The sequence below is a fragment of the Hylobates moloch genome, unplaced genomic scaffold (assembly GCF_009828535.3).
Source record: "Hylobates moloch isolate HMO894 unplaced genomic scaffold, HMol_V3 SCAFFOLD_10, whole genome shotgun sequence".
Taxonomy (NCBI): domain Eukaryota; kingdom Metazoa; phylum Chordata; class Mammalia; order Primates; family Hylobatidae; genus Hylobates; species Hylobates moloch.
In genome coordinates, this window is record NW_026652285.1 from 52,638,307 (window position 1) to 52,664,450 (window position 26,144).

A 26,144-nucleotide genomic window follows, 5' to 3' on the forward strand; every position below is an offset into this window, starting at 1 on the left:
GGACTTGGAAAGTTCTAAGCTGATTTCGTCTAGTTGTTGTCTCCTGCCATTCACAAATGTTCTCTGTGACTTTCCATCTGAACTGACAGCTATCCTTTCTTTTCTTAAATGAGTGTCGTGAACACTTGGGAGCTAAGTTGGATCACTTTGTCAAATCTACATTAAAGTCCTACATATGAAGCTCTAATAGTTTTGTATGCCAGAGGCCTTACATTTATCCCATGTCAGTTTTGTTCAATGAAATTCTAAGAAATATGACGGAACTGTGCATCTGACCACATAGCATCTGTCAGTGTGAAACTGCTATACTAACATGTCAAGCTGATTTTCGTAAAACACGCCAATCAACCAAACCTGGGGGTTATCTATATTACTTAACATCAATGCTTAAAACATTAAAAAATTATAAAGAAATAAATAATAATTCTTACTCAACTTTGGAATATCAAAAGATAAATAGCCAATTGTAGATTACTCAGGCTTGATGCTTCTCCACCTCTAGACTGCAGGGCCTACTTTTCTATTTATCAGATGATAGTCCATACTATGTAGAAATGGAACCCTTCAATAAGTTAATTCAATGACTTGTTAACAGCTTTGACAAAGAGGTTGGTGACAAAAGCAAAATGTTTATATAAAATGACATATTGAATTTACCACTGGGATTCAATTATTCATGATATCTATTAACATGAATGCTGAGAAGTTGCTATAAATTTCCTAAAGCTTGGACTGCCCCATAGCTTAACCCATATTTAGCAGAAGAGATGAGAAAGAATTCACAGGCTCCTCACTGGTCTGATTTGTCTGGTGGCCATGCACCAGTCTGTGCTGCTGCAGATGTGAGAATTGTAGACTGATGAAGACAACCCTGTTACATTCCTTGTCTTTGCCACATGTTAGAAGAGACTTTATTTGGGCAAGGCCTGGATTTCCAAAATAGCTTTCTGTAGTGGTCATCTGTTGTTTTTGCCTTTTTTATATTTATTTTCTTCTTTTCCAGGTACAATACTTCAAATTTGCTTTGGGAAGTTAGCCCCACTCTGAATTTCAGAACATGTGGCTTGAGATGGAGCTTGTGATCCATGCTTAGGCTACCTAAGCACTGAATTTCCTTAGCCATATTGCTTTTGCAGAGTGGGCACATGAGCCAGTCCTGCCCTACCATCAAAATTCCATCTCTTTGGGCACACTGATTGGTTTAGAAATAGGCAGAAGCCCAAGTTAATTCAAGCATAGTTAATTCTGAATCCTGGGAAGGTGCGCTAATAAAATTGTCTTTTTTGCTGGGATGACTAGTGCTAACAATTAAATAATCTTAGAGACTTACAGCACCTACACAGAGGTCAAGATGGAAGCCCATGAATGCAAGACAGGGAAAGTAAATGATTCCTGATAACATTGTTTGAGTCCCTGGATCAAACCTTACCTGAAGGTATGAGTACTGAACTTTCAGTCAGATCAGCCAATTCCTCCTTCCATTTGCTTAAATGAGTTTGAATTGAGTTTTCTGTCACATGCAGTAAGAGAGTTCTAAATAATATATTTCTGAACTACAGTTAGTCTCACTTTCCAATTCTCCTAGAAAATCTCCCTATTGGTCTCCCTTTTGATCTAGCACTCTCCTGTTAAAGAACATTTAGCAATAAATCTTTAGTGCTTAGCTTGACAGGCACAATCTGGCCTCTCCCTTAACTTGGCTGGCTCAGGCATGTGGCTTAGCAGCATGAGGCCAGTTGGAAGGAAGAAAAAATAAGACTTGGATGGGAAGTGGTCAGGGTGCTGTGGCCTCCTTGGAAGAGGGCATTTGTGGTGTCTGGGAATAGTGCCCCGTGGTCATTTCTAAAATCAGGAATAAAATAAATATGGAAGATTGGAGACATAGAACAAATATTTCAGAGACATAATTCTGGTAAATCTGGGTCATCAAAAGGAGTCAGAATCCTGCAGCTCAAGGGAGAGGTTAAGTTTCCCTTGGTCCTTTGGTGCTTGAACCTGGGTGGAGGCAGGCAAGCAGCCAGCCATGTGGTTGGGCCACCAGAGCTCACTCTGGAGAGCAACCCATATGAAGCCCCACTTGCAGGGGGAGTTCAGGCCACTGCCCAGTGCAGTAACCCTGTTGATATTTACTCAAGAAGTCAGATGGTCCTGAGCCTGCTCCTATGAGCCTTTGATAGCTTCAGCTGGAGAATACAGAGGCAGGAAACCAAGGTAGCTGCCAACAGGTGCAACCCACCTTCCAGCTCCATGCATTGGTTTGGAGACCAGCCTAGACTTGGGCTTAAGTCCCAGATCTACCACCAGCTAGTTATACAACCTTAAGCAAGTTTTTAAATTACCTATGCCTCAGTGTTTTCATCCACAAAATAGTTATTTTTTTCAGAAAGTAATGACAATGATTAATTGAGAAATGTGTGTAAAATGCTTAGCACAGAGTAGATACTCAGTAAATGCTATTTCTCAGGACACCCCTACACTGTAGCTTACCTGAGAATCCCATCTTCTATACATAGCTGCTTCTCCCATAGTTATACATTTGTTTTCTCCCCTTATGTTTTCCTACTGAAATTCTACCCACCCATTAAGATTTAATTCAAAAGTCACCACTTTCCTGAAGCTTTCCTCCCAACTAGATGAAATCTTTTTTCCGCTGTAGTTCTTCATGAAGGACAGAAACCGCGTATACAGCAGTAGTTCTTAATCTTGGCTGCATATTTGAACCCTTTGAAAATCTATTAAAAATATTGATGCCTAGGCCCCAATCCCAGAAGTTTTGATTTAATTGGTCTGGGGTGAGGCTCCAGCATCAATTGGTTTAAAAAGCTCCCCAGGTGATTTCACTGTGCAGCCAGATTTAGAACTACTGACGGTTGCGTGAGTATGTTCTTAAATAATGTTTATCAATGAATTCAAGCTAAGGTATTAATGGCTTAAAGTTTTAATAGACTAACCTTTAGAATACTTGTGTTTTTATTAAAAGGCATGCAATACAATGCTCCAAGAATACAAAAGTAAACAATTTTTTTTTAATGTATAGCCCAAAGGAAAGAATCACAATTTAACTAGGGAGATGCAAATAGAGCTGTGAGCATACAATATGATATATGAGTTGTACCCTAGGAATGTGTCAAAAATATTTTAGGAGCACAAAGAGGAAAAGCCCACTAATTTAGAGGTGGCAGAAAAGGGAGAGAAAAAAACTTCAAAATGTGGATGAGCTGAGCATTGAAAAGCGACAACAGGTTTGCAAGGTCTGAGTCAGAAGGCTTTACACACCATATATGCAGCTGTCAAAATGTGTGGCTCCTCACCAAAAACCCAGCTGTACGTCACCAGCATCAAAGACCAAAGGTAGATAAAACCACAAAGATGGGGAAAAGACAGAGCAGAAAAACCGGAAACTCTAAAAATCAGAGTGCCCCTCCTCCTCCAAAGGAACGCAGCTCCTCAACAACAATGGAACAAAGCTGGACGGAGAATGACTTTGACGAGTTGAGAGAGGAAGGCTTCAGAAGATCAAACTACTCCGAGCTAAAGGAGGAAGTTCGAACCAATGGCAAAGAAGTTAAAAACTTTGAAAAAAAATTAGACAAATGGATAACTAGAATGACAAATGCAGAGCAGTCGTTAAAGGACCTGATGGAGCTGAAAACCACGGCACGAGAACTACGTGACAAATGCACAGGCCTCAGTAACCAATGCGATCAACTGGAAGAAAGGGTATCAGTGATGGAAGATGAAATGAATGAAATGAAGCGTGAAGAGAAGTTTAGAGAAAAAAGAATAAAAAGAAATGAACAAAGCCTCCAAGAAATATGGGACTATGTGAAAAGACCAAATCTATGTCTCATTGGTGTACCTGAAAGTGACAGGGGGAATGGAACCAAGTTGGAAAACACTGCAGGATATTATCCAGGAGAACTTCCCCAATCTAGCAAGGCAGGCCAACATTCAACTTCAGGAAATACAGAGAACGCCACAAAGATACTCCTCGAGAAGAGCAACTCCAAGACACATAATTGTCAGATTCACCAAAGTTGAAATGAAGGAAAAAATGTTAAGGGCAGCCAGAGAAAAAGGGCAGGTTACCCACAAAGGGAAGCCCATCAGACTAACAGCTGATCTCTCAGCAGAAACTCTACAAGCCAGAAGAGAGTGGGGGCCAATATTCAACATTCTTAAAGAAAAGAATTTTCAATCCAGAATTTCATATCCAGCCAAACTAAGCTTCACAAGTGAAGGAGAAATAAAATACTTTACAGACAAGCAAATGCTGAGAGATTTTGTCAACACGAGGCCTGCCCTAAAAGAGCTCCTGAAGGAAGCACTAAACATGGAAAGGAACAACTGGTACCAGCCACTGCAAAAACATGCCAAATTGTAAAGACCATCAAGGCTAGGAAGAAACTGCATCAACTAACGAGCAAAATAACCAGCTAACATCATAATGACAGGATCAAATTCACACATAACAATATTAACCTTAAATGTAAATGGGCTAAATGCTCCAATTAAAAGGCACAGACTGGCAAATTGGATAAAGAGTCAAGACCCATCAGTGTGCTGTATTCAGGAAACCCATCTCACGTGCAGAGACACACATAGGCTCAAAATAAAGGGATGGAGGAAGATCTACCAAGCAAATGGAAAACAAAAAAAGGCAGGGGTTGCAATCCTAGTCTCAGATAAAACAGACTTTAAACCAACGAAGACCAAAAGAGACAAAGAAGGTCATTACATAATGGTAAAGGGATCAATTCAACAAGAAGAACTAACTATCCTAAATATATATGCACCCAACACAGGAGCACCCGGATTCATAAAGCAAGTCCTTAGTGACCTACAAAGAGACTTAAACTCCCACACAATAATAATGGGAGACTTTAACACCCCACTGTCAACATTAGACAGATCAACGAGACAGAAAGTTAACAAGGATATCCAGGAATTGAACTCAGCTCTGCACCAAGCAGACCTAATAGACATCTACAGAACTCTCCACCCCAAATCAAGAGAATACACATTTTTTTCAGCACCACACCACACCTATTCCAAAATTGACCATATAGTTGGAAGTAAAGCACTCCTCAGCAAATGTGAAAGAACAGAAATTATAACAAACTGTCTCTCAGACCACAGTGCAATCAAACTAGAACTCAGGATTCAGAAACTCACTCAAAACCGCTCAACTACATGGAAACGGAACAACCTGCTCCTGAATGACTACTGGGTACCTAACGAAATGAAGGCAGAAATAAAGATGTTCTTTGAAACCAATGAGAACAAAGATACAACATACCAGAATCTCTGGGACACATTCAAAGCAGTGTGTAGAGGGAAATTTATAGCACTAAATGCCCACAAGAGAAAGCAGGAAAGATCTAATATTGACACCCTAACATCACAATTAAAAGAACTAGAGAAGCAAGAGCAAACACATTCAAAAGCTAGCAGAAGGCAAGAAATAACTAAAATCAGAGCAGAACTGAAGGATATAGAGACACAAAAAACCCTTCAAAAAAATCAATGAATCCAGGAGTTGGTTTTTTGAAAAGATCAACAAAATTAATACACCACTAGCAAGACTAATAAAGAAGAAAAGAGAGAAGAATCAAATAGATGCAATAAAAAATGACAAAGGGGATATCACCACCGATCCCACAGAAATACAAACTACCATCAGAGAATACTATAAACACCTCTACACAAATAAACTAGAAAATCTAGAAGAAATGGATAAATTCCTTGATACATACACTCTCCCAAGACTAAACCAGGAAGAAGTTGAATCTCTGAATAGACCAATAACAGGCTCTGAAATTGAGGCAATAATTAATAGCTTAGCAACCAAAAAAAAGTCCAGGACCAGATGGATTCACAGCCAAATTCTACTAGAGGTACAAGGAGGAGCTGGTACCATTCCTTCTGAAATTATTCCAATCAAGAGGGAATCCTCCCTAACTCATTTTATGAGGCCGGCATCATCCTGATACCAAAGCCTGGCAGAGACACAACAAAAAAAGAGAGTTTTAGACCAATATCCTTGATGAACATTGATGCAAAATCCTCAATAAAATACTGGCAAACCAAATCCAGCAACACATCAAAAAGCTTATACACCATGATCAAGTGGGCTTCATCCCTGGGATGCAAGGCTGGTTCAACATACGCAAATCAATAAACGTAATCCAGCATATAAACAGAACCAAAGACAAAAACCACATGATTATCTCAATAGATGCAGAAAAGGCCTTTGACAAAATTCAACAACCTTCATGCTAAAAACTCTCAATAAATTAGGTATTGATGGGACGTATTTCAAAATAATAAGAGCTATCTGTGAGAAACCCACATCCAATATCATACTGAATGGACAAAAACTGGAAGCATTCCCTTTGAAAACTGGCACAAGATAGGGATGCCCTCTCTCACCACTCCTATTCAACATAGTGTTGTAAGTTCTGGCCAGAGCAATCAGGCAGGAGAAGGAAATAAAGGGTATTCAATTAGGAAAAGAGGAAGTCAAATTGTCCCTGTTTGCAGATGACATGATTGCACATCTAGAAAACCCCATCATCTCAGCTCAAAATCTCCTTAAGCTGATAAGCAACTTCAGCAAAGTCTCAGGATACAAAATCAATGTGCAAAAATCACAAGCATTCTTATACACCAATAACAGACAAACAGAGAGCCAAATCATGAGTAAACTCCCATTCACAATTGCTTCAAAGAGAATAAAATACCTAGGAATCCAACTTACAAGGGATGTGAAGGACCTCTTCAAGGAGAACTACAAACCACTGCTCAATGAAATAAAAGAGGATACAAACAAATGGAAGAACATTCCATGCTCATGGGTAGGAAGAATCAATATCATGAAAACGGCCATACTGCCCAAGGTAATTTATAGATTCAATGCCATCCCCATTAAGCTACCAATGACTTTCTTCACAGAATTGGAAAAAACTACTTTAAAGTTCATATGGAACCAAAAAAGAGCCCGCATCGCCAAGTCAATCCTAAGCAAAAAGAACAAAGCTGGAGGCATCATGCCACCTGACTTCAAACTATACTACAAGGCTACAGTAACCAAAAGAGCATGGTACTGGTACCAAAACAGAGATATAGACCAATGGAACAGAACAGAGCCCTCAGAAATAATGCTGCATATCTACAACTATCTGATCTTTGACAAACCTGACAAAAACAAGCAATGGGGAAAGGATTCCCTATTTAATAAATGGTGCTGGGAAAACTGGCTAGCCATATGTAGAAAGCTGAAACTAGATCCCTTCCTTACACCTTATACAAAAATTAATTCAAGATGGATTAAAGCCTTACATGTTAGACCTAAAACCATAAAAACCCTAGAAAAAACCTAGGCAATACCATTCAGGACATAGGCATGGGCAAGGTCTTCATGTCTAAAACACCAAAAGCAATGGTAACAAAAGCCAAAATTGCCAAATCGGATCTAATTAAACTAAACAGCTTCTGCACAGCAAAAGAAGCCACCATCAGAGTGAACAGGCAACCTACAGAATGGGAGAAAATTTTTGCAACCTACTCATCTGACAAAGGGCTAATATCCAGAATCTACAATGAACTCAAACAAATTTACAAGAAAAAAACAAACAACCCCATCAACAAGTGGGCAAAGGGTATGAACAGACACTTCTAAAAGAAGACATTTATGCAGCCAAAAAACACATGAAAAAATGCTCATCATCACTGGCCATCAAAGAAATGCAAATCAAAACCATAATGAGATACCATCTCACACCAGTGAGAATGGCGACCATTAAAAAGTCAGGAAACAACAGGTGCTGGAGAGGATGTGGAGAAATAGGAACACTTTCACACTGCTGGTGGGACTGTAAACTAGTTCAACCATCGTGGAAGTCGGTATGGCGATTCCTCAGGGATCTGGAACTGGAAATACCATTTGACCCAGCCATCCCATTACTGGGTATATACCCAAAGGATTATAAATCATGCTGCTATAAAGACACATGCACACGTATGTTTATTGCGGCACTATTCACAATAGCAAAGACTTGGAACCAACCCAAATGTCCAACAATGATAGACTGGGTTAAGAAAATGTGGCACATATACACCATGGAATACTATGCAGCCCTAAATAATGATGAGTTCATGTCCTTTGTAGGGACATGGATGAAGCTGGAAACCATCATTCTGAGCAAACTATTGCAAAGACAAAAAACCAAACACCGCATGTTCTCACTCATAGGTGGGAATTGAACAATGAGAACACATGGACACAGGAAGGGGAACATCACACACTGGGGTCTGTTGTGGGGTGGGGGAAGGGGGGAGGGATAGCATTAGGAGATATACCTAATGCTAAATGACGAGTTAATGGGTGCAGCACACCAACATGGCATATGTATACATATGTAACAAACCTGCACGTTGTGCACATGTACCCTAAAACTTAAAGTAGAATAATAATAAAAAAAAATGTGTGGCTCCTTCCTATTCATATACCTTCCTAACCCAAATGATCATTTGCTAATAGAGAGAATTGCAAACACATTGAGAGGAAGTTTTGAAGCAGGAGGTCTATTTCCCAAATCATACCTATTATCCGACTACTTTGGTTACAACGAACCAGCTCCCAGCTTCAGTTATTTTTAAGAGAGAAAGTTGACTTCCAAAATCGGCTCATAGAAAGGATAGGTATGACAGGGTTCAGGGATAACTGTACCAGCAACAGAATGCCCCCAAGGTTCTATTCTCCTCCTGTCCAGGGACTGCTTCTCTTTGGATGTCAATTTCATTGCCACAGGCTTGTTTTGCTTGTGCTTCGGTGGCTGATGTCAGTCCTTGGATTCATATATTCTCACCTGTCCTATAGAAGCATTTTGAATGGCCTGAATTAGGCCTTGTCAACTCCTAGACCAAGCATTAAAGCAAGATATGGGGTACTCTGATTAACCTAGTTTGATTCAAGCACCTATCTCTGGCAATCACTATGGCCAAGGAAGCAAAGTCTACGGGAAGTTGTCAGCTTCCATTCAAGTAAGTCTTGTAGTTAAAATAAGCCTTTCTTAGAGTAGACAAGGTGAGTGTGGCTTGGAAGAGTGTTGGGCTGATCTTACAGATAAATCTCCACCACTGTCCATTTCATGGCCACCTAGCTCTCTCAATACTCTCTTCTTACCATTTAAATAATTTCCCACATGCCTCTGTGGGTGATTGCAGCAACTTCCATTAACAGGTGGAGTCTATTTCCCTCTTCCTTGAATCTGCACTGGCCTTGTGACTTGCTATGGCCAATAAAGTGAGACAGAAGTGACAGGGGGCTAGTTCTTAGCCTAGACTTCAAAGGGCCCTATGTACTTCTACTCTTTTAAAACACTGCCACCAACATTAGAACAGTCCCAGGCTAATCTGATGAAAGGAAGACCCTGTATGCAGAGTCAGATTGTTTTAGGTGAGTCCATCCTAGACCATCCAACCATCAGCCAAACCACCAGCTAAGTCACAGATGCATGAGTAAGCCAAGATCAGCTAAGCCTAGCCAAGACTAGAAGAACTACCCAACCAAGCCACAAACTCATGAGCTAAATAAATGGTTGTTGTTTTAGGCTACTAAATTTTGTGGCTGCATGTTAGCAGAATTTATGTGGAAATAGATAACCAATATAGCTAACAGTTTACAAAATGCAATAATCCTACATACAACCACAGATACAAGCAGCCCACCTAAATGTCAATTGCTTAATGTCCAGTATCATGGGATTATGTCTCTTCTGGTCCACTAGGTACAAATGTGACTATTCCGACACTAATATTTAATGATGGCAGAAAATTAGGATAACACCAATCAAAACTTCCCACTTAGACATGGGGAAAACAAGAGCTACATGAGGGGGCAATGCTACCTGGCATTGATCCATGCTATTGATCCTGGCCCCTAAGGGCTCCAATTTCCTTTGGGAGTCACCACTAGGCACTGCGTGCATGGCCTTGGTAGGAAGATAATTCCAGCTTCACAGAAAAAAAAAAACACAAAAATTATCCTGCTGGACAGGGATAATAAGATAAATGATAACTTTAGTGGTTCTCACTGCATCTGTGTGTTGAATTGTTGCCCTGGCAATATATTGAGTTCTTTAAGTGGCGAAGCTGGTAGCTCAGGTTCTGCCAGCTGGGTGATTTTCCTCCTCAACTTTTTCTGCAACAACCCCAAGGGAAGGGAAAGAGGCTTTGGAAAGTTTGAGAAATTCATCCATCCGGTTCATCTACAGTTGGTCCCAAAGGCCTAAGGATTTCCTTGGGGCTTAAGTAATCATTGAGTCCAGTATTCAGGTTTGGTATTTCTTCTGCAACATCACAGCCACCTAGTCACCAGCACCAGGAATGTGGTCCGGCCTGATATTTGAACTAAACGTCATCCTCGCTTTTTTCTCCTAGCTTGTATCTGCTTAGGAGTTTAAAGAATCATATCTCTGCCTCCGTCTTGTGGTTGGGAGAATGGATAGAGAGGGAAGGCAAAATGAACCTTTCTTTAAACTTCAGGTCAATGCTTGGGAGGGCTTGGAGATCAGGCTTCCTAATTTGCCTGGATTTTCCCAGTATTCCACTTCAGCTTGAGCTGAGAAATGGACTTTTACAATTTGCCAGTGCATGAATACCAGACATTCAGCAACATAATACTGCTCCTGAAGGACAGAAATGGATTTGCTTAACAAAGCTATTTCTCTCCCCTGCCAGTCTGCATTCAGGAAGGGCTAAGTGTGGCTTCCTCTTGCAGCACCATACTGAATGCCCTAAGAGGAAGTCCCCACACTTCACTATCATGATATTTTTCTACCACATTCTGTAAAACTTCAGCCTTGATGGACATGTGGTCTGAACTCCAAAAAACCGTAGATGACAGTTTAACCAATAGTGTCAAATCTGCCAGGATTTGAGCCATAAGCTTGGTAGACTGTTTCCAGAAGAAGGGTGCTCTACCCAGAACATCAACATTCTGGACAAACAAAACAAATCCCTAACCACTACCACTTTGTATTAAACACTGCTCTGGAATTGCCAACTCTGATTGGCAGTAGGGGCTTTGTACAGTGCTGTATTGAGAGGGATTCTGAGGCCGTCTGGATTCTGTGGGAAAGTATACAGTGATTAATTAGTTAGGTCTGCCAAGATCAAGAGACAGGAGAGTAATGAGATATACGCCATGTTTTGCCACCCTTATTTTATAACAATTAGGCTTAAGATCAGGTCTGTTACATGGATTTTTCTTTTAAAAATACGAATTTCATAATTGATAAGTATTTGAGATAAAATTTGGGAAGAGTCTAACATGAAAACTAATTACCTTCTCAGTAGAATACCTTCACTTTTCAGAAGACTAGTTCACTTGTTTATATAAACAAACATTGTCCACAGAAGATTTTGTTTGTATTCCAAAAGTTACAAGGCATCCCCAGTTGAAACTGTTGCATACTTAACTTACACATCTTTTTCCTCTTAAATAAAAAGTCAGACAGTAACTGAACACTTTATATCCTATAAAAATGATTCTGAGTTTTTGAGGCTCAGATATGACACTTGCTTTGCCTGCATCTCAGTCCTGTGAAGATCAGATGCACTTTGAAAATGTTAAAATACTGTACAAAAGTTATTTTTATTGCTTTCCACCTTGAAAACTCTAATATCGTATGTAAATAATTTTTTCCATCATGGACTTTTCAAAAAAATTACTTGGCTCCTTACCATTTATCCTTCTTCCTTTAGGGGAATGATCTCCCAATGTCCCTTGAGGTTGCTCCAATCTCCTTTGGGGTTGCCTACAACTGTGAGTGTGCCTATGGTAGACACACCTGACAGTGATAACTTGACTTGAGCATCCCCTGAGAAGGACCTTGTATGGGAGAAGCACCTGAAATGTATGTTCAGATTCCCAAGCTAAGGAATCTGGGAGTAGTCAACCTAGAGATCCATTCTTTATCTGTGAGGAACATCTGAGCCCTGTCCTATAGAATGCAGGCCATACAGGGGATTGAGGCCTTTTGTTTCAGTTTAAATAAAGGTTGCCAAGTGGAGGTTGTTAGAGGAGAGGATGTTAAGTGAAAATGCTATATAAACTGCACGCCTTTTGCAAGCGGTTGTGGTTCTCCTGTCCAGCCCATCACCACTGGACTCTCTCCCATGCACGTAAGCCCCCAGTAAAACCCCATGTCTTGTTTGCTGGCTCTGGGTCTCTTCTTTGACCTCTTGAACCTGGTAACATCCCTTTGGAGTCTACAAGCGTTTGGCACAACACTGTGGCCTTGGCATAATGGTGGGCTCATCATCCCCACCCACAAAAAAATAGGGCAACAGTGGAGGCATCATTTTCCTTTTCTGAAAAGGAAAGCTTCCACTCGTTTTCTGAAATCGCGTGTCTAGACATGTGAGAAAGCTCAGCAGAATTTGATGCTATCTCCAATGATACTGGCTCTTGAATACAGGCAAAAGTCAGCAGCAGCAGCAGCACGTGTGGTCACAGCCTTGCTTGAAGGCTGCAATGGTGGTGGTGTTCTGATTCTGACCTGGCCATTCCTGGGAGTAAGCATGCTGTGCCTCCTGGTGCCTGGCCTCCTTGTCTTCCGTCTGTTTCTCAAATCACGTTTTTCAGTCTCACAGTGAAACTCTTCATATCCAGTATCTTCTATGAATCCCCCCCTTCCTTCTTGTATTTATATTTTAATGTATTTATTGCTTAAACTAGCAGTGATTTAAGTACTCACAAATAGGAATGCAATCATAGATAGGAGTAATAACATGAACTCTGTGTCTGTATTTTGTACATTGGGCCTGAAATGTAGCGGGGTGCTCAATAAGTAATTGCTGAATAAATGCAAGTGTGGACTATAACTAGCCTCTGGTCTTTGTGCTCTAATTAGCCACATGGGGAACCCAATGCTGGTCCAGACAATGTGTCTGAGTTTAAGGCAGGTAAGGCCACGCCAGCTAAGTCTGTCCTCTGATGAGAGAGGTAAATTATCTCCCAGAAACCATCACCAAGAAAACTTTCACTTATTCCTCTTTGATGACCTCCAGCTCCTGTGAAATTTGGGAAATCACTTATCTTGCCTGGGGCTGGTTCCTTTCTTGCCACAAATAGATATGAGATTCCATAAGTAAGGAAGATATGGATAAATAGATATTGGGTAGACAACTAATGATGTCTGAGAGAAAAAAGAAGTAATAAAAAATAGACAATAAGTCTGGCCCTCTGAGCATCAGAGACTACTATGACTTGGATATGGTTTGTCTCCACCAAAACTCATGTTTAAATTTGATTCCCAAAGTAGTGGTTTTGGGAGGTGGCACCTGCTAAGAGGTGTATGGGTTGGGGTGGATCCGTCATGACAAGCTTGGTGCTATTCTTGCTGTAGCATGTGAGTTCTCATTCTAGGGAGACTGGATTAGTTCTTATGAGAGTGGATTGTTATAAAACCAGGATGCCCCTCAGTGTCTACTTCCTCTTTGTCTACTTCCCATGTGTCTACTTCCCCTTTGACCTTCTCTGCCACGTTGTGACATAGCATGAAAGACCTCATCAGAAGCCAGGGCCATGCCCTTAACCTATTCAGCAAGCAAAACCATGAATGATATAACTCCTTTTCTTTGTAGAGAACCCTGTCTTGGGTATTCTTTTATAGCAACACAAAATGGACTAAGACAGAGACCCTAGGACTCTGGACCACTAAGGAAACAGGAGAACTTCCTAATGAGCATAAGTCCAGGCCCCCCACACTCCAATCTCTCTGCCCAAGGCCAAACATAGATGTCCCTACAGAAGACCTGTTAAGTCTGAGGATGGGGTTTATTTTCATACAAAAACATGTAAGCTTTGATTGGAGAGGAGGACTATTTATTCAGAGGAATCAGAATTACTCTAGCTGACCAAGGTCTTATAAGCCTGGAGGTTTCTACCTGAAGGCAGGGGTGGTCCTAAACTGCCTAGAATGAAAGGCTCAAGTCTGTGATGTATTTTCAAGGATGCAGCTCTTGCGGCCAAGGGTTCTGTGTGCTGCCAACAGTCCTGCTGAATCCTTCTCTGACTGCCTTACAAGGGCTGCTGCATACTAACCTGGCCCCGGCCTGCCCCTTCAGGATACAACATCCCACGAGACCCCACTAACCCAGCAATGACCCTTGCCACTCTAACCTTTCTCCAAGCTCTCTGCTTCTGACCACAAGAACTAAACACTCCCATACTGTGCTCCACGAAGGCTCCAAACACTGGGACCGAGTCATAGCTAATTGGTTTTTTACAGGCCTAAAATAATCCAGACAGTTAAATATTGATGTTCATTTCTGGGTAGCTATAAACACAAAAGGGGTGAAAGAGCATGTTTTATGGCTTCCTCTCATTCATTCTTTACATAATAATGGTCTTTAGTCAATAAGCCCAGCTTTATAAAGAGGGGTTTCATTTGAATTAAAAGGGATGTTCCAATGAGCTTTATGTCATTATGACACGATGTTCCAACCACTTGGTGACATCTACTCTGTTCACCTAGCACATTGCTACTACACAAGTAATCATCCTAATAATGACAGTATCCTTTGGTTCCAATAAAATACCATTACTATTACAATACAGATCATAGAATCACAATTTGCTATTTATGCATAATTGGTCTATCTCTCATAGACATAGATAGTTGGTCTATTTCTCATAGACATTTATGTTAAAGGTAACTTACATTTATGTATGTTCTCATATTATCACTCTAGATTCTAGACTTCTCGAGGACAGTGTCTTCACTACTTCATTACTTGAGGGCAGTGTCTTCATCACACGTTCACTTCTATTACCCATCAGATATTGATAGAAACTAGTTTCTTTCATTTTTCTATTAGTTGATAAACACCTAACTGGGCAGCAAGAAAAAAGAAACAGCTAAACTTACTTTAACACCCCAGGAAATTTCACCTTCTTCATTAATTTTGGCAGTTTTTCTACCTAACATTCAGCCTATTTTGGAAGAAATGCTCAGTCTTTCAGATTTGTGAGTTTGCTTCATGTCCTTCCCCAAGACACTCCCTACGTCCATTTGAAGAGGTGGGGCTTGGGTGGTTCTGTGTAGTAGTGGGGAGACAGGGTCCTCAGAACAGCAGAGTCCACCCTGGATTCTCGTGAGGTCTACTGCAGAAGACCCATGAGCTGGGAAACTAATGACAACAGAAGGTTGCTCCCTTTCCAGAAGGTTCTGCTGGAACCTGGTCCTAGAGCCTGGGACTAGTGTAGGTCATGGCCAGTTTTCTTTTTCAGCTTGATCTAGAGCTGTTCACCTCCCTGGTGACTTAGTCCCATGTTTGCCCTTGCTGGTGCAGGACTCCCAGTAGATCCAGGCCCAGCCACTCTGCCAGGCAGTCCTCAATTGCTGCCCCTAACACAGTGACTGCCCTCCTCCTGGAAGGTTGTTACCTAACTCTCCTTGAGCTTTCCAGACCCTCCTTGGATATTCTAGAGCTCATTCATGCTATGGAGAAGCAGATAATGGTGGAGGAGGTCCACTTTCTACCTCACCTTGGGCGACATGTGGGTTTACTTTCATATGGCCTTCCTGGTGGCTGAGAGCAGTCTGTGAGGACAGAGTCCTAGGTGGAAAGGAGCACAGACGCCACTCTCTTCCCCTTTCTCCTCAACCTAACACATTTCACTGGCTCTAAGATGCCATTGGTGTTAAGATGTACCATTGTTCCATGTACTACTCCTACTAATAATAACATAATAATAACCTAATAATAATGTCCAGAAAGCTGTGCCACATCCTGATGCATCCTGATTTCAGATATGGAAAAGTGTGAAAAGATATTTATTAAATCAGTTAAATGATTTATGTGTCTGATATACATGTCTACCCAAGGAACACTGGCCCCAAGAGAAAAGATGGTAGCCTAACCACTACTATCCTTCCTCTCTTCCCACAACCCTCAGACCAAGAGGAATAAGTCTGGGGTTTTTCATTTCCTGTCATTATATCCTCCTGCTGTCCCAGGGTAGCAAGCTTCACTGCCTAGCTTCTCCTCTCCGTGGAAGAAATCATTATCTAGTCACCCATGCCTAGCTCTATTTTTTTTTTGAGATGGAGTTTCGCTTTTGTTGCCCAGGCTGGAGTGCAATGGTGCGACCTGGGCTCACTGTAACCTCCGCCTCCTGGGTTCAAGCAATTCTTCTATCTCAGCCTCCAGAGTAGCTGGGATCACAGGTACTCACCCCAACACCTGGCTAATTTTTTGTATTTTCAGTAGAGATGGGGTTTTACCATGTTGGCCAGGCTGGTCTCAAACTCCTGACCTAAGGTGATCCACCCGCCTCAGCCTCCCAAAGTGCTGGGATTACGGGCATGAGCCACCACTTCCGGCCTCATGCCTAGCTCTTGATGTCATGATATGATTATTCTGGAAAGTTCTTTCTGTTTTGACAAAGCCTGGCTTTCAAGACTACGTTGACTTGTGACATAATCTCCTTTTTAATATCAAAAATTGAATATTAGCTCTTTTTTTTTCATTTTGAACCATATCTATAACAATCCTAAGATTCTCTGAGACATGTTTTTTAGATGTCTCTGGCAGAATAGGGAAAAGTTCAGTTTAAGAAAATATAAAACAAAGTCAAAGCACACTAAAATATTACAAAAAAAGTTATTCTGTTTCATTTTTATCTTCTAACAAGACCTACTGTGAAACAACGGACAAATTTGACATGCAGCAAATTCTAGCTGAAAAACAAAGGATGAAAATATTTATATTTGTTCTTCAAGTTCTTTTTTGTGAGTACTTTTGAAAATAGAATTTGTATCATTGACTTTCTTGTAATTTCTCACACACAAAAAAGTGAAATTAGGTCTTATTTTCAAGGAACTCACCAGGAATGCTGACTTAGTACTTGACATCTTTGCTATTTCCAAATGAATAATATCTGTCCCACCAAAAATAACCCTGAAGCCTTATATACTTTGTATACTTTGTATTTCTTTGTGTTGCAATCTTTGGATGAGGAGTGAACATTTGTTTCTTTTTGGTATTCTAGTAGTAACATCTCATAGGCAAAAAAAGGTACACATAAAAATTATTATTATTATCTTGGTATGAATGTAACTTTTTTAGTATTAATTTGGGGCAGGCCAAAAGAGAAATTTCAGAAGCAGGACTTGTTGTAATATACAGGTTTTGTGCTGTTACTGAAACTTTTTCTTCTTGGCATTCTTTAAAAAGAAACTTTCCTGAGATGCCTGGTGAGGTAACACGAGTGGCTTCTCTGGCCAGGATTTAGCTGCCTGCCCAGGAATAACTGTCTCCTAAGGGCCTGGCTCCTTGGTAGCATGTGCCAAGACACTGAGGACGAAATCTAACTACAATTCTAAAGTATTTGGCAGGTCAATAGTTGATAGTACTAGAAGTATTCAAAAGAAATCGTAATATGATTGTGTTGACTTATAAAATAGGTAGCTGAAAGAAGTGAAAAAAGTCTCAATCACGTGGGATTTCTTCTTCACCAAAGCTTCATTATTTCTCATATTTTCAGTGTTTTATTTATAGAACTATAATTTAAAATATAAGTTTTGGGAAACTATTAACTCTATGCAGTTTGAGGTGTGATCTTGCCCATATCTGGGCAAAATTTGTGTGTGTGTGTGTGTGTGTAGCATCAAATCTCTAGTAAGCCCAGCTTTAATATGGAAGTCATAAAGAGGAGAAATGAGTGAATGTTGCTGAAATTTACTTTATAGATGTTGCTTTTGGAAATTGCTGGTGAGCTAACATACTATCAGTTTTGCAAACTGATCTTTAGAATCCTATAACAAATTAAAAGTTTTAGTTATAAGATTGTCATATATATTGGAGGAATTACTAGAAGGGGGACATTTCTTTTTATGATGACTATTAATGGCTTTCTCTAGTTGCAAGTATGATCCAATATTTCCTCATCCGGTTTTTCTTCTATTTGTAATAGGCCCTGTGCCTTACTCCAAGAAGTGTTTCTCACCAGCGATTAATAGGATGCAACACACAAAAAGGGCTAGTGAATCTGTTACACTCTACTTACTAAGGCTATGGCTACAATACTCCAGTGCTGAAGTCAGTGAAAAGGCATCATCCAAACACAATCCAAGGAAAATGCAAGCTGATACAGCACAAAGATGCTTTGTTTAAGAATGGCAGAAATTTCCAGCAACGATCTGGGAGAAAAAAAATGCAGGATGGGAAGGAATGTAATCAAATAACAAAACAAACCCAAACTAAAAGAGAATCTTTATAAACCAGCACAAGGACACTTTGTTTTTAAGTGCACACAATGAATTTTAAAGATCTTTGTTCAGAAGGGAAATAAAGTATTATGAAGGACTGACACATTTGATGGATGGATGGTTTCTGAAAAACCACATTATCAATTACTTTTTCCTTGTTTGGCTCCAGTCCAGTAATTTTTATTTGAACAAGCCACATGCTAGCATGGTTTTGATTGCAGGAAGTGACTGGTTGTTGTTAAAGGATACTATTTCACTGATGAGCTTATCTCTTCCTCCCCCCTCCCCTTTCTGATGGGACTCTGATATGAAAGGCACAGCTTCAGTTGTTATAAACAGAGTCAGGGATTGTTTGATAGACCCACCCGTGTTTTGCTTTCAGCCTTCTGTGGTACAATCCAGACAATGTATTCAGCAGGGCTTCAGAAAACAAACAGTTGAATTCGGCTTATTTCTGTTCTCAACTCTGACATGAAATTTTGATATCTCTAATGTTTGTCTCTTGTAAATCTAAGTTTGTTAGCAAAAAAAAAGTTATGAATATTATATTCTTTTTTATATTAGACTATCTCAAGTGAACCCTACTGAGAAAAAAGAATCCTTATGGAACAGTGAAGCTAAAATGTATCAGATCTTCTCATACAATACAGTGCCTTGTTCTAGCTTTGTTGTTTTCTAATCTTATCAAAACAAGTATATCAGAACATTATTAGTGTAAATATAAGAAATACGGCTAATTAAGCTATATTATTAAGTACTCTCAGTTTTCCCTTGCACTTAAAGAAAGATTTGGGGGCAGTCATCAGTGGACAGGAAATTATCTATGAAATCAATTGCTGACACACACAGAGCTGTGTGTGTGTGTGTGTGTGTGTGTGTGTCTGCTAGTCAAGATAACTTCCCTTATGATTGAATTTTTCTGTGTGTTACCATGCCTGAAACAAACTATTTCTAAGTTCCCAGAGTATCATGGTAACTATAGGCTTTGGATAGTTATTTAAGTATGTTTCCTAGTTCTATATTTTAAACACTAATTTTAGTGATTATTTCTCTGCTGAGAATTAAAAGTAAAAAGGTGGTCTTAAAGAATGGGCCATTTGATTATTCATCAGAACATGAAAACAATTCCAAATGAATTAGAATTTAACCTTGTTCAATGGAGGAAATACAAATTTAGCAACCATTTTGTTGACTTACTAATTCACATCAAAATTCTTCTAAAGATCTCCCAACATAGATATATAAAATATATTATTAACCACAACTTACTCCCTGAAAACCAAATGAAGAAAGCAAAACACATTTCATATCAAAATTATGTATCTAAATATCTTATTTCTTTCTGATGTGAAGGCAGCTTGGAAAACAGCAAACAAAACAAACCCTTCCAGAGGAAAAAAAGTCCTGGGTTTGAATTTGCTGGTTGGCTGAACTTAGACTAAGTTAGGGAACCTGAGGCTCCATGGATTCACCTTTAAAAAGAAGATGAGATGGAGATTATGGGATTGTATTCAATCATTTATATGAGGATGTGTGGCACACTCAATAAATGTTAGCTACCAATGGGGTTGATTACGGAACCTAGCTGTGGAATAAATATAAGTCCTTTCCAGGATATAAAAGAGCTTAGTGAGGCAAGATTCATACTAGAGCCTTTCCAGCACTCTAAGTCTTTATATTTATAATATCAAAAACAAAATTATACATCCCTTTATATATTTAAATAGTCAGTTGAATTACTAGTTAGTACTCTATTTGCCAATTCTTCCTCCCTAAGCTATGACTTTGTATATATTTGGTTTTAATAATTAGTAAAGTTCTAGTTGTGTATGCAGTAGCTTTACAGACAATAAAAATTTAATTAAACTTACTTTGATGCAACTTTGATTATACATTTTCCTAAGCATTGCATAAAAAATTCAAAAATGTATGTGACTATAATCCCTCATTCATCAAAAATCTAAAGTTCTCTCAAATTTTCAAAAGCTAAGTGTTAAATGTGGTTGTGTTAGGGTATTTTAAACATCCTGCTCTAGAACTGATAGAAAATGTACAGTTAACCATATCTTTTACGCGGTACAGTTGTTATTATAGTTTTTTTGTTTTTTGTTTTTTTGAGATGGAGCCTCCCTCTGTCACCCAGGCTGGAGTGCAGTGGCGCGATCTCGGCTCACTGCAAGCTCTGCCTCCCAGGTTCACGCCATTCTCCTGCCTCAGCCTCCCGAGTAGCTGGGACTACAGGTGCCCACCACCACGCCTGGCTAATTGTTTGTATTTTTAGTAAAGACGGGGTTTCACCATGTTAGGCAGGATGGTCTCCATTTCCTGACCTCATGATCTGCCTGCCTCAGCCTCCCAAAGTACTGGGATTACAGGTGTGAGCCACCGTGCCCAGCCATTATTATAGTTTTTATAGGTTAGAGGAAATCTCTGAATCTGACTAATTTTTACAACATGATTCACATGTTTACTGTTTTCAGAGCAAGTTGTTAGAGAAGGATTGCTGGCCAGCAATGTAAATGTTATAAAAATGTTTCCAAATTTAATTTGCAATAAATATCTGACAATTCGTTCACATTTTCAATGTCTTATGAAAATATATTTATATATGAAAATTGCAATCATAATAAATAATTTTCTGAATGATTAATCGTATGTTAAAAATTTCAAAGAATATAAAGTTCCTCTAAGGATTTAAAAATAAACTGTTTCCTTTCAAGAAAGCATAAAGACCAAATTTCTTAACCTTATAAAGGAAAAAGTTCTTTATTGCTTTTAAGTCCTTGATGAAAATCATTCCTGGAGATTATAAGATTATTTTCAGAATGACTTTCCTTTTAAAAACCATAATTTCTCTTTAATTTCTCACTGGAAAAATTATAAAAGGTGCCTGTGTGGATTACAAATTGGGAATGGAGTTATTTTTGCATTTCTCTCTTTCATATAGATGTTGCAAAAATTAGTCAGATTCAGAAATCTACCCTAAGCTATAAAAACACTACAGAGTAGCAGCTGTACTGGGGAAAAGTATGCCAATCATGCTAATCATAGATTTTCTATGAGGTGAGAGTAGATGAGGGAAGGAGAATTGCTAGACTGCACGGTGACTGAGTGGCCTCTGCTACTGAGCATTTCAAAGGGGCAGATATAACCAAGGGATGGGGATGGTTGATATTCCACTTTCAGTGTGTGCCCGTCTGACTCATTAACTCCCTCCATCCCCCAAAACTTCAGTAAAGGCATCACACATGGCTTGGGTCAAGGTACTTCAGAAGAGTACAGGATGTCCCAAAGGGTAGTCTGGTGTGGAAAATGGACAGATGAGCAGGGGGTATAGAAGGGAGATCAAGCTTTCCTCAGAAACAAGAAATGACGGAGAAACAGAGATACTCCCACAGCAATCCCTGGAGCTACTGAGAAGGATGTTGAACTTCTTACTGTACTTGGGTTGATGATGAGTCATTCTTGTCTAAAGCTATAAAAACAAGGAATCCAGCAGAAGCTGGAGATGAGGGCATCCATTTCCTGACATATCGGTTATACTGATAACACCTTTCTGTACATATAAACTTAGATTGTAGAGTTGGTATGTACCTGTATTAATACATAACACCAACTCTGAGCCAGGCCAGTCACTTTTCTCCGAGTTACAGTTTTCAAATTTTTAAGATGGTCACAACACCACCTGCTCTCCCCATCCAACAAGGTTTTGGAAGGAAGGAAAAGGCATATGGAAGAACTTTGTGAAGCACAAAGCATGATAATCATTGTAAGGCATTAAAAGGCAGCTCTAGGCTGGGCACTGTGGCTCTCACCTATAATCCCAGAACTTTGGGAGGCTGAGGCAGGTGGATCACTTGAGGTCAGGAGTTCTAGACCAGCCTGGTCAACATAGCAAAACCCCGTCTCTAACAAAGATATAAAAGTTAGCCAGGCCTGGTGGTCATGCCTATAATCCCAGCTACTCAGGTGGCTGAGACACAAGAATTGCTTGAACCTGGGAGGCAGAGGTTGCAGCCGAGATCCCACCACTGCATGCCAGCCTGGGTGACAAAGGGAGACTTTGTCCAAAAAAAAAAAAAAGAAAAAATATGCAGCTCTAGTAGAACAGAAAAAAAGTGGAATTTGAAAACTCAAGTTTGATTCCCAACTTGTTTGTTTTACTGCTTGTATAATCTTCAAGAGGCCATTGGTTTCTGTGAACCTAGTTTCTTAGTCTGTAAAATGGGGATTATAATACCCATCCTGCTTCTCTGCTGGTAACTTTACATAGTACCAGAGGTAATAATATGTAACAACACTGTGTAAACACTCGGGGTTCATACAAAAATAAGGTATCGATGGTCTCTCTTGCAGACATATTTAATAAAAACCTGTAATAAAAGCATTCAAATTTTGTTCTATATAAAAGCAAGGAGCAGAAGCAGAGGGTGTCCCATGAATGAAAATTTCTCAGAATATCACTGTCTTTTTGAAAAGTAGTAGTGCACTGGACTAGATATTACACTGTGAATGATGGCTCACACTATTTTACAAGGATTGCTATTAAAGGAAGTCGTGTGATTTACCAGAATTGTTCCAGGCTACATAATATTGAGGACAAGTCCTGAATTGAATTATAGCAGTAGGAGCCCACATAGTAGCATTAAGAATATAGTTCCTTACAGTTTAGATCATTTTATGAGACAACTAATCAATTTTCAACAAATGTGTCTGCAGCCACTTTCCCCCAAATAATCTTCATTGCAGGAGATAATTTTTTCAGAAGTATTAAAAAGGGGTAAGGAAAATATAATCAACCTTAGCGGATGATCCTAATTCAAAATCCATTGCATATGACCAACTCTGAGATGATAAAATAAAACACTTTTTAGAGCAGCAAATATTTGCATTTAGGGGAAAGGGGTTTAGAGATCATACTTACCTCCCTTAAGGATAAAACACAACATACACGAGACCAGAAAGGTTAAAGGGGTTACCCAAAGTTAGCCAGATCATGGTAGACCGTGAATTGACCCACAGTTCTAATGAAAATAATACTGGACTTTCCAGCCAAGCATGGTGGCTCATGTCTGTAATCCCAGAGCTTTGGGAGACTGAGGCCGTTAGATGGCTTGACCTCAGGAGTTAGAGACTAGCATGGGCAACACGGTGAAATCTCATCTCTACCAAAAATACAAAAAATTAGCCAGGTGCAATGGCCTGCACCAGCTATCTGGGAGGCTGAGATGGGAAAATCGCTTGAGCCAGGGAGGTGGAGGTTGCGGTGAGCTGAGATCGCACCACTGGACTCCAGCCTGAGCAAACAGAGTGAGACCCCATCTCAAAAAATAAATAAATAAAAATAATACTAGACTCTTACGAATTATTTTCTTGTACAAAGCAGTAAGATGTTTAGTTACACTTTCCTACACCTACCCCATTCCCATACCACTCATTTCAGAAAGGAAATGCGCAGATTTTCTCCTGTAATGTCTGCCCCATAGGCTGTTGTGATAGTTAGCAAGAGTGGGAGCCTGTGGAAAGACATGGCAAGAGCAGCTGCATAGGTGTGAACCCTGCTGTTAGTTGAAAGTAAAAGGACTAGGGCTTCAGCACTGTACATCTCTTTGGAACTTCCTTACTGAGCCTTCAGACACTCCGAGGTCGGAGGCTGAAGGGGGTGAGCCGTGCTTCCTGCAGCCAGGATAATTCTCAGTTTCAGCCTTTGCACGGTGGCAGCTGCAACACAGTCATCTCCCTGATTCACCCTCTGCCCCCATTTTTGCAATAAAGCATCTGCTTGAAAAGGAGTAAACCAGGCAGGTGAGTTGGATAGTGCTCAAATTACATACTTTAATTGAATACTCATTTGTGGAATTCAGGTTTATGAAAGGTATTAAATCAGGAGGTAGGAGACAAGAGTTCTGATCTCTGCTTCAGTACTTACAAGCCATATAACCTTGGGCAAGTAACTTATTTCTGAGCCTCAGTTGATTAATCTTTAAAGTGGGGATAATAATATCTTGTTTGCTTAAAGGCAGGGGAATGAAACAGAAGCAGCTGTTAAAGATCCCTTCTAGATTTTAGAAAATTAAAGACAATGTGAGCTTTCCTCAAGTAAGGGAGTCATTTTTAGTAGTGTATTTCTTAGATATGATCTCTGTTATAGAGTACAAATAAGTTCACAGCTCTTTTTAACTATTCAAGACAATTGTTCAGACTAGCAAGAAGTCTAAGGTCTCCCTCAGCTCCATTGTTGACATAAGGTGACTTATAAAAGTCCTGTGCAGACTTATCTTCCTCACACACTCAGCCATTTATCCCGAAGCACCCCATTAATGCCAGGATGTCTAAGCCAAAAGGAGATTCGTATCTTCAATAAAGAGTTATTTCCGAATGAGAAAGATCCATACTTCCTGCCTCTGTATTGCAGCTAGTGAATTTGGGTCACTGGTCCATTCTCCTGTTGACTTTAAGGTGAGTTCTAGATAGCCCCTCCCACATACACCACTGTGTCTGCACCATAATCTCTGGGAGGGAAGAGAAAGCTTCAGTGCTCCTTCTTGCCTGCAGACTTAATTAGGGATAATCTCAAAGCATTCAAACAATGTAGCATTTCAATAAGGAAAGTTATTTCGTCCCAGAAGCCTCCTTAGTACCTATGCAAATTTGTCCACTGCACTCCCAAGCCAAGTTCCCTCCCTACAAAAAGGCAATGGGTACCTACATGCCTTTTATCTATCAAGATAAGAAGGGGCATCCCACAAAGATGGCTTGGCAGTCTTCACCACTAAACATCGAGGCAGCTGGCAACAAAGCTCTGCCTAACCAGACAAGTTAAGAAATTTGTCACTCTCTTTAGCATTGATGTCCTGAATCTTTTTCAATAATGAGTTTTCTGTCCAGTTCTCTCTATCTTAACATAGATGGGAGGATGGTTTCTGAGCAAGTCAATTGCAGATCTAGAAATGGATGTGCATGTCCTGGATTCTCTATGATCATCGCTGTTCTAGCTATATATTCAATGCAGAGCTGGACATTCAGACTTGCATAGGCATCCTCTATCCAAATTAAAATGGACCCATCACTCATTAGTGGGGGTGAGGTAGTGGCAGTACCAAAGGATGTGTGTGTGGGAAGGCAGGGTGTGTGCTTCTGTACTCTTTATCAGCTGCCCCCAATTAAAAACATTTGATAATTCTTTAATATGACAAAGGGTACTTTCTTAATCTTAGGTCAAGTGTGAATGTGGGCACCTTATACCAAGTTGCTATTTGTAATGATCTTATCACTCCCTGCTTACGAGCCTTTCTCCCTCCACAATGGCTATTATAATCAGAGTAGAAAATGAATGCTTTTATCAGGCATAAGAAGTTCAATGTGACCAGAACCCAGTGATGTAGCCATGACCTAATCTTATATTACTCTGTCTCTAGCATGTACCAGTCTTTAAAAAATGCTCACATTCACCAACACTTCCTCAAATGAGGCTTTTGAATCCACCTGAAATTTGCTTCTCAGTGATTTTTGCTTTGGCTGACTCTTTCTAGGCATTCAGCCTTCTGCTTAAATGTCACCTCCTCCAAGAAGGCTTCTATGAACTCCCATCTGAACTAGTTCTACTACTCCTGTCACTCCTTCATATTATGCAACTGTTTGTCTATCTCCCTCCATCAGAATGTAAGCAGCAGCAAGAAAGACACTTTGCTTATGTTGTTTACTGTATCAACTGGGATCCGATCAAGAGAGAAAAACAGTAATTTCAACGAGGAAAGTTCAATATAAAAAATTATTACCTATAACAGGGAATTGGAGCAAAGGGGGATTGGTAAGAGGTAAAGAGAACTCTAAATAACACAGAAATAGAGATATAAGGAA

The 26,144-nt window shown here is 39.9% G+C and overlaps 1 long non-coding RNA gene across 2 annotated transcripts in view; it reads right to left on the minus strand.

The window, feature by feature from the left end:
• LOC116474196 (uncharacterized) overlaps positions 1-26,144 on the minus strand; it is a 49,939-nt gene that overhangs the window by 23,463 nt on the left and 332 nt on the right. The window lies entirely within an intron of this gene.